Source organism: Triticum urartu, chromosome 7, assembly GCF_003073215.2.
Source record: "Triticum urartu cultivar G1812 chromosome 7, Tu2.1, whole genome shotgun sequence".
Classification (NCBI taxonomy): Eukaryota; Viridiplantae; Streptophyta; class Magnoliopsida; order Poales; family Poaceae; genus Triticum; species Triticum urartu.
Genome location: NC_053028.1, coordinates 178,294,484 through 178,304,800, shown reverse-complemented (window position 1 = coordinate 178,304,800; position 10,317 = coordinate 178,294,484).

The following is a 10,317-nucleotide window of genomic DNA, read 5'->3' as shown; positions in this document are numbered from 1 at the left end:
GCCTTCCCTCATTTATCCTTTTCTTCCACAAGATAAACTACTCATAGAAATGCATCTTGATGTTCCGTGCAACATGGGTATCTTGCTAGTTCTAAAAAACTTTCCATCATTTGCCACACTACTCGTTGTAGATGAAGAACCTACCCAAGCACAGCGCAATACAAGAGCGATGCACAGTTACAAGGTGATATTCTGTTGGACAAAGAAAGCTATAACCAATTACTTTTATAGGAACAATAGCAACCAGGAAATTTGAAGGGTAGGTATGGATAAAATTGGAGCTGCACATGTATTGCTAAGAGATTCAATATAGACATTACCAATCGAGGAGGGGTACGATGGTCGCCGCAGCGTCTGTGCATCATGGTCGGCATCGGGAGTCAGTTCATTGTCCATGACGGTGGTGCTTCTGTGCTTGGCGTCGGCTTTTGGGAAGAAGATCCGAGACCGTGGAAGACGCTGCCGGGGAAGAGGCTCCGTGTACGACGACAACGGTGGACCGACTCTAGTGTGGCGTACGACATCGTCGATGAGGCAGATGGGCTGAGGTGGACGAGTGCGCCGATGTAGAATGGGAGGAGCATGAAGGCTGCGGCCCCCGGAGAAGTCTATTTTGCGATGGGGATAGAAAATGGGGAGTATTCAGGTTTACTACTCTGATTGCCGTGGTGGGGTTGGCTGGGTAGGGTGAACCTAAAGTTACCAAAACAGCCCCCTACCCACCAGCATCCATGGGCTTGTTTCGAAGGGTATGATGGTAACTTCACACTACTCGAATCAGGGTCGTGGGAGATTTTCCCGCCGACCTCAAAATTTTGTAACACCGAACTCGCCGTTTGGCGTGTTGGGTGATTGGGCTAAGAAACTAGCGAGTAGTACTAGTAACTACTAGTAGTCCCCCCCATTTTTATTAACTATGCATATTAGGTTTGACCGAAGTTAAACTTCGTAAAGTTTGACCATTTTATAAAAAAATATAAACATTTACCATAACAAATATGTATGATGTGAAAATACATTCAATAATGAATCTACTGGTATTTATTTGCTATTATATATGTTAATATTTTTTGTTATAAACTTTGTGAGAGTTTACAAAACTTGACTTTGACCAATGCTAATACGCGAACTTAAATAAAAATGGAGGGAGTACACATTTTTTTTCTTAGTTTATAGTGGAATTAATCATTTGTTGTAAACATGAAATAAATATATTAGGCTACTGAATTCAAATGTAATGGTTTATACAATTCAATAGTTAAAATCATTGTTGAATTCCAAGATGTATACGAGGTCTATAGTACTTCACAATATGCTCAAACTCACGTAATCCCAGTCGAATGAAAATCTAAATGCATTTCATAGTTATTACTTTGTAGGATGCAACAAAACCAACCATAACTCTACATGATCCATTATAAAGCACATTTTGAACACATCCCAATGTGTGAATGAAACATGTAGAGAGAGCTTGCGAAGATGGAGCAAATAGGGTGGGAAAGATTGTATGTATGTGGGCGAGAGTGTAGGAGACAAACCTAACGACAGAGAGAGAGAGAGAGAGAGAGAGGAAGAAGTTAGGTCCATGAGAAAGATGGAGACATCTAATATACGAGAGCTGCGTGTGGATCTGGATTTTGTACATGTAGAAGGAGAAGAGACAACGGGTGTGATTAGAGAGCTGGAAAAACGTGGACGAGAGGGGAAGGATCTCATGGGTTGAGGGATTGATAATTTCGTGCGGGAGAGAGGGGGGAGGAGTCAGTCAGCCGTCGTCAGATCATCCTGCTTCCAAATGGCCTCGCATTCTCTAGTGCAGTGTGTTCGCTGTCTTTGATCTCCTCGATGCCCTCTTTGAAGATTGAGGTGGTGTGAATGCTAGGGTGTAGAGAAGCACAGGCGAGAGTGGTTGCCAAATAACCTTGGATGGGGATGAATTTTGTGCTCTGGGGAGGGGGGAGTGTGTGTGCAGTGTGTGTGTCAGATATTGAGAGAAATGAAACCTATGGAGAGAATGTGTGTGTATGTGACAGAAAGATACATGCTAAATAGGGTTTTCACGAAGAGATTGTGCGTGTGAAATATAGAGCGATGTGCGGGCCTTGAGGTAGGCAGGGGCCGGGTGAGGGTGTCAAAATGTGTGCATTGATGCATGTGTTACATGCGATCGTGCGAGGGATGGACAAATCGAGAGAGATGGTTGTTGTGTTACAGATGCTCCTCTCTCTCTCTCTCGAACACACACGAGTACACACAGAAGACCGTTCTCTCATGTATACACAACATATCGACATCTCTCTATGTCTCACTCATGCATGATCATTTGCACATTCACACCTCTCTATGTATCTATCACACGCACATCGTCTCCACATTGCTATCGGATTCAGGGCTCCGCTGACCCAAGAAAGGTTCGAACTATGGGGTGTGTGTGAAGAACTCAACCTCTTCAGCCAACCAATTCATCGTTCTCACGTCCTAACTTGATGAATAGGAAAGGAAAGAGACACAACAGTTTACCCAAGTTTGGGCCACCTTGCGGTGTAAGACCCTACTCCTTCTTTGGATTGGATTAGCCTCGCGAGGGGCTGGCGGTGAACTAGTACAGGGGAAGAACAAGCTTAGGAGGCCTATTCTTGTGGATGTGAGCTACTGAGGGTTTGGGTTGGATCCCGGATCCCCTCCTATGGTGGTGGCTAAGCTATATTTATAGTGGCCTTGGTCCTCTTCCTCCAAAACGAAGGCGGGAAGGGATCCCATAGTGGGAAAGTTTGATGGGGGGCAAATAGTACATCTTATCCTGACGAAAGGTGTTCTTTGCTTGCAAAGCTTCTGCTTGGGACGCCGTTGTGGGCTCGGCGATGACATCCGTCCTGCCGGTCTTGGTCTCGTTGCACGAGAATGGAAACCTTTGGCTGATTCCTCAGGCCCCCGCACCTATGCTTGGCTCCATAGCACCAAAGAGGAAACCTGCCGCTCTACGCCTACTAGCGCCCTCCTGGCCTTGGTCATCATGGCTTGCGTCACCTCAACCTCATGAGGTGAGCACTTGCATAGGAATCGCCGCTCCTCGGGAGCTATCCTAGGGAGGCTGCTTCCTCCGAAGGTCTTGGTGCCGTCCGCCCCGCGAGGCTTGGCCCCTCGCGAGGGTCTTGTCTTGCCGGTGCTGAAGACGGGCCATACCAGGCCGTCGATGGAGCCACGCCGTGGGCTTCAGGCAGGCAAGTCTGGGTATCAGTTTCAAAACCGGCGGATCTCGGGTAGGGGGCCCAAGCTGTGAGTCTAAGGATCAATGGTAACAAGGGACAATGGGGACACGATGTTCACCCAGGTTCAGGCCCTCCTAAAGGAGGTAAAAGCCTATGTCCTGCTTGATTATATTCGATGAGTATAGGGGTTACAAGAGTTGATCTACCTCGAGATCGTGATGGCTAAACCCTAGCTGTCTACCTATGATTATTCCGATAGTCTCTACGGACTAAACCTTCTAGTTTATATACACACCGGAGGGGCCTAGGGCTGTACAGAGTCGGTTTGCAGAAGAAGGAAATAGTACATCCGGATACCAAACTTGCCATCCACGCATATAAGAGTCCTACCCGGACACAGGGGATAGTCTTCTGCCTTATCTTCACGGCAAATCAGTCTGGCCCATATCAAATAGACAGGACTCCCGAGGACCCCCTAATCCAAGACTCCCTCAGTATCCCCCGAACTTGCCTTCAATGACGATGTAGTATCCGACTTATGTCTTCAGCTTTGCAAGGCGGGTTCTTCATCATACTCCGGATTGACGCTATCACGATTTTAACCTCCATGTTCTGCCTTTACGATTCCTTTCGGTTGTCACCTCGATTTCCACGCACTGGGCGAATGTGAATGGTCCTTAATTTTTTACAAATAAACCCCTTATGATGCAAGGGTGGCATGTATATAAGGAGGTTAGATCTCCCAATGCCATCACATATCGTGCAAAGAGCATTAGAGCAAACTACGTAAAAAACTTCAAAACATGGCAAGCGCCCCTGGCTCTTCCTCGTGCCCTCATGGCCCCCAAGCAGGTGATTGGCAAAGCTGCTCTGTATCCCACCTCCACCTGAATCAACTTGAGACGCAGGGATATCTCCATCTTGCAGATCTAGTCTCTATGCAGGCAGGATTGGACTCGATTGGCAATGATGTGCTAGCAGAGAATTTCCCCAACCCCAACAAGGAGGAGAGGGTGTGCTTCGTCTCGTTTCTTTTGAGTGTCTTAGGATTACCGATCCATCCGTTCCTTAGAGGTCTATTGGAATTCTACAGGATCCACCTACACAACCTCACACCAGGTTCGATCCTGCACATTTCGGGTTTCGTCGCTCTCTGTGAACCATTCTTAGGCTGCGAGGCTCATTTTGAACTATGGAGAAAGTTCTTTTGCCTTGTCCCTCGCCATCAAGGGGGTTCCATATTTGAAGTGGGCAGATCAGGTTACCCTGTCAGAACTCCCAAAAAGGGATCTGAAGAATGGACTTTGGAATGGTTTTATATTGAGGACGCCCCCCTTCCAGAACTAGTTCGACATGCACTTCCCGAACTCTCTAGTGCCGCTTTGAAGAAACACCTCAATTGGCGCCCCCGGATCCCCGAACAAGAAGACAATGCAGAAGTAAGGAGGTTGGTCAGCAAGGTCAGGGTACTTTCTCATTCCGAACTCTCAATAATCAAAGTCATGGAGATCGCGATAAAGCAGTGTATCCAGCCTCTTCAGTCCAGAGTGACCCCTTTATGGTGTTACACCGGGGAGAACGATGCATCTAGTTATAAGCGCAAGGGCCCAGATACCCCAGCCGCTCTGGCTGCCATTCTGGCAGATCTTTATAAGGGGGAGAAAGAATAATTCACCCGCTTAAATTGTCAGGAAGGTTTTTCCATGTACAACCCCATTGAATGGGTAAGTTTTTGATTATAAGCATTGTACTGCCTCTTTATCGAGGTGCACTAATCAAACTATTCCGGTCGTCTTAAAACAAACATGGAGGAAGGTAGTCAAAAATGTTCATTGCCCCTCCCCACAGCCAATTGACCATGCTCGCAACGAAGACCCCGGCTTCCGTGTGGATCCGGATATATTTTATAGAGTTTGATGATGGAGTCTTTTATCAAGCAAGCCTTGATGGGTCGGATGTGGCTATTATGGCCGACTACCCAGGCCTGTTCCCTTTCTCCAAGGTAAGTACTCAAAAATCATCCCCACAAAAGGAGCCCCCACTTGCGTCTCACCCATCACACTGTATCATGCTTCATAGGATCGGCGTTTGGTGAGCCGCACTCCATCGAGGGTGGCCTGTAGGAAGGAAGCATCTACGCGGGGTGATCCTTCAAAACGAAAGGAAGCCAGGAGCACCGTCGATCTCCCTCTGTCAGTGTCAAATCCGGCGGATCTCGGGTAGGGGGTCCCGAACTGTGCGTCTAAGGTTGATGGTAACAGGAGACAAGGGACACGATGTTTACCTAGGTTCGGGACCTCTCTATGGAGGTAATACCCTACTTCCTGCTTGATTGATCTTGTAGAATATGAGTATTACAAGAGTTGATCTACCACAAGATCGTAATGGCTAAACCCTAGAAGTCTAGCATGTATGACAACGGTATTGAGTATATCCTTTCCGGACTACACCCTTCGGTTTATATAGACACCGGGGAGATCTAGGGTTACATAGACTCGGTTACATAAGATGGAATCTTCATAGTCGTTCACCAAGCTTGCCTTCCACGCGAAGGAGAGTCTTATCCGGACACGGGTACAGTCTTAGGTCTCCATATCTTCACATCCCATCAGTTCGGCCCATAGATAACAGGCCGGACACCCGAGGACCCTGATACGTCTCCAACATATCTATAATTTTTGATTGCTCCATGCTATATTATCTTCTGTTTTGGACATTATTGGGCTTTATTATTCACTTATATATTATTTTTGGGACTAACCTATTAACCAGAGGCCCAGCCCAGAATTGCTGTTTTTTGCCTATTTCAGAGTTTCGCAAAAAAAGAATATCAAACGGAGTCCAAACGGAATGAAACCTTCAGGAACGTGATTTTCGGAACGAACATGATCCAGGAGACTTGGACCCTACATCAAGCAACCAACAGGGAAGCCACGAGGTAGGGGGCGTGCCTACCCCCCAGGCGCGCCCTCCACCCTCGTGGACCCCCTGTTGCTCCACCGACGTACTCCTTCCTCCTATATATACCTACGTACCCCCAAACGATCAGAAACGGAGCAAAAACCCTAATTCCACCACCGTAACTTTCTGTATCCATGAGATCCCATCTTGGGGCCTGTTCCGGAGCTCCATCGGAGGGGGCATCGATCACGGAGGGCTTCTACATCAACACCATAGCCTCTCCGATGATGTGTGAGTACTTTACCTCAGACCTTCGGGTCCATAGTTATTAGCTAGATGGCTTCTTCTCTCTTTTTGGATCTCAATACAATGTTCTCCCCCTCTCTCGTGGAGATCTATTCCATGTAATCTTCTTTTGTGATTTGTTTGATGAGACCGATGAAATGAGGGTTTATGATCAAGTTTATCTATGAACAATATTTGGATCTTCTGAATTCTTTTATGTATGATTTGTTATCTTTGCAAGTCTCTTCGAATTATCAGTTAGGTTTGGCCTACTAGTTTGATCTTTCTTGCAATGGGAGAAGTGCTTAGCCTTGGGTTCAATCTTGCGGTGTCCTTTCCTAGTGACAGTAGGGGCAGCAAGGCACATATTGTATTGTTGCCATCGAGGATAACAAGATGGGGTTTTTATCATATTGCATGAATTTATCCCTCTACATCATGTCATCTTGCTTAAAGCGTTACTCTGTTCTTATGAACTTAATACTCTAGATGCATGTTGGATAGCGGTCGATGTGTGGAGTAATAGTAGTAGATGCAGGCAGGAGTCGGTCTACTTGTCTCGGACGTGATGCCTATATACATGATCATACCTAGATATTCTCATAACTATGCTCAATTCTGTCAAGTGCTCAACAGTAATTTGTTCACCCACCGAAAAATAGCTTCGTTGATTTGTGTGATATGCAAAAGAAGAAAGATGTCGACAATGAAATTGTTAAATTGAAGCTATTTCCTTTTTCGCTTAGAGATCGTGCTAAAGCTTGGTTTTCGTCTTTGCCTATAAATAGTATTGATTCTTGGAATAAGTGCAAATATGATTTTATCTCTAAGTATTTTCCTCCCGCTAAGATCATCTCTCTTAGAAACGATATTATGAATTTTAAGCAACTTGATCATGAATATGTTGCACAAGCTTGGGAGAGGATGAAATTAATGATACGTAATTTCCCAACACATGTTTTGAACTTGTGGATGATTATACAATTTTTTTATGTCAGATTGAATTTAGCTTCTAGAAATCTTTTAGATTCGGCCACAGGAGGCACTTTTAAGGAAATCACTTTAGGAGAATCTACTAAACTCCTAGATAATATTATGGTTAATTATTCTCAATGGCACATTGAAAGATCTACTAATAAAAAAGTGCATGCGATAGAAGAAATTAATGTTTTGAGTGGAAAGTTGGATGAAGTTATGAAATTATTTGCTACTAAGAGTGTTTCTTCTGATCCCAATGATATGCCTTTGTCTACATTGATTGAGAATAATAATGAATCTATGGATGTGAATTTTGTTGGTAGGAATAATTTTGGTAACAACGCGTATAGAGGAAACTTGAATCCTAGGCCTTATCCTAGTAATTCCTCTAATAATTTTGGAAATTCCTTCAACAATTCTTATGGAAATTTTAATTAGATGCTCTCTGAATTTGATACTAGTGTTAAGGAATTCAAGAATTCACAAAAGAATTTCAATGCTTTAATTGAAGAGAAATTGCTTAAAGTTGATGATTTGGCTAGGAACATTGATCGAATTTCTCTTGATGTTGATTCTTTAAAACTTAGATCTATTCCTCCTAAGCATTATATCAACGAGTCTCTCAAATCCATGAGAATTTCCATTGATGAGTGCAAAGAAAGAACCGCTAGGATGCGTGCTAAGAAAGAATCCTTTATAAGAGCGTGTTCTTCTAGTTTCCATGAAAATAAAAATGAAGATCTAAAAGTTATTGATGTGTCCCCTATTAAATCTTTGTTTTGCAATATGAATCTTGATAATGATGGGACTGAATATGATCCACCTTTACCTAGAAGGCATTCCAAAAATTCGGAGTTTTTAGATCTTGATGCTAAATTCGATAAAAGTGGGATTGAAGAGATCAAAACTCTAGATGTCAATGAACCTACTATTTTGGATTTCAAGAAAATTCATTACGATACCTGATGTTTGATAGATTGTATTTCCTTGTTGCAATCCGTGCTAAATTCTCCTCATGCTTATAGCCAAAATAAAGCTTTTACCAAACATATCGTTGACGCTTTGATGCAATCTTATGAAGAAAAAGTTGAGTTGGAAGTTTCTATCCCTAGAAAAATTTATGATGAGTGGGAACCAACTATAAAAATTAAAATTAAATATCATGAATGCTATGCCTTGTGTGATTTGGGTGCTAGTGTTTCCACGATTCCAAAGACTTTGTGTGATTTGTTAGGTTTCCGTGATTTTGATGATTGCTCTTTAAACTTGCACCTTGCGGATTCCACTATGAAGAAACCTATGGGAAGAATTAATGATGTTCTTATTGTTGTAAATAGGAACTATGTGCCCGTAGATTTTATTGTTCTTGACATATATTGCAATCCTTCATGTCCTATTATTCTTGGTAGACCATTCCTTAGAACGATTGGTGCAATTATTGATATGAAGGAAGGAAATATTAGATTCCAATTTCTGTTAAGGAAATGCATGGAACACTTTCCTAGAAAGAAAATTAAATTAACTTATGAATCTATTATAAGATCCGCTTATGGATTGCCTACCAAAGATGGCAATACCTAGATCTATCCTTGCTTTTATGCCTAGCTAGGGGCGTTAAACGATAGCGCTTGTTGGGATGCAACCCAATTTTATTTTTATTCCTTGCTTTTTGCTCATGTTTAGTAATAAATAATTTATCTATCCTCTGTTTTTGTTTTGTTTTTTGTGTTTAATTAGTGTTTGTGCCAAGTAGAACCGTTGGGAAGACTTGGGGAAAGTCTTGTTAATCTTGCTGTAAAACAACAGAAATTTAGCGCTCACAAGAACTGCTGCCATTTTTATTTTTAAAGTGATATTTAGTTAATTATTTTTGTAGATGATTAATAGATAAATTCCTCACGTCCAGCAATTTATTTTAGAATTTTTGGGGTTTCAGATCTTGCGCTAGCTACAGATTACTACAGATTGTTCTGTTTTTGACAGATTCTGTTTTTCGTGTGTTGTTTGCTTATTTTGATGAATCTATAGCTAGTAAAATAATTTATAAACCATAGAGAAGTTGGAATACAGTAGGTTTAACACCAATAAAAAAATAATGAGTTCATTACAGTACCTTTAAGTGGTCTTTTGTTTTCTTTCGCTAAGGGACGTCACGATATTTTCTACTTTAAGTTTTGTGTTGTGAAGTTTTCAAGTTTCGGGTAAGGATTTGATGGATTATGGAACAAGGAGTGGAAATAGCCAAAGCTTGGGGATGCCCATGGAACCCCCAAGATAATCTAAGTACACCAAAAAGCCAAAGCTCGGGTATGCCCTGGAAGGCATCCCCTCTTTCATCTACTTCCATCGGTAACTTTACTTGGAGCTATGTTTTTATTCACCACATGATATGTGTTTTGCTTGGAGCGTATTGTATGATTTGAGTCTTTGATTTTTAGTTTACCACAATCATATTTGCTATACACACCTTTTGAGAGAGACACACATGATTCAGAGATTATTAGAATACTCTATGTGCTTCACTTATATCTTTTGAGTTATATAGTTTTGCTCTAGTACTTTACTTATGTCTTTTAGAGCATGGTGGTGGATTTGTTTTATAGAAACTATTGATCTCTCATACTTCACTTAGATTATTTTGAGAGACTTAAATTGTCGGAGTAATGGGCCATGGGTAGGCTAACCCGAGGGCCAAAACCTTTCAAGACAGTGGGGCTGACTGCGCACCTTGAGACGACAGATGAAGAGCCGCCTTCTGGAGGACGGCTGAAGAAACAGTCGGCTGCCCGCATGCATCCAAGTCCTAGAGGAGAGGACAAGACCGGCCGACTCCCGCCTGGCAGCTTCTAGAGAAGCCGGCCGCGGGGAGTCATCCCACGGCACCAACAAAGCCCATGCCCTCATCAAGGGGGATGGGATAGGGAGTGGCAACAGTGAAGCCCAC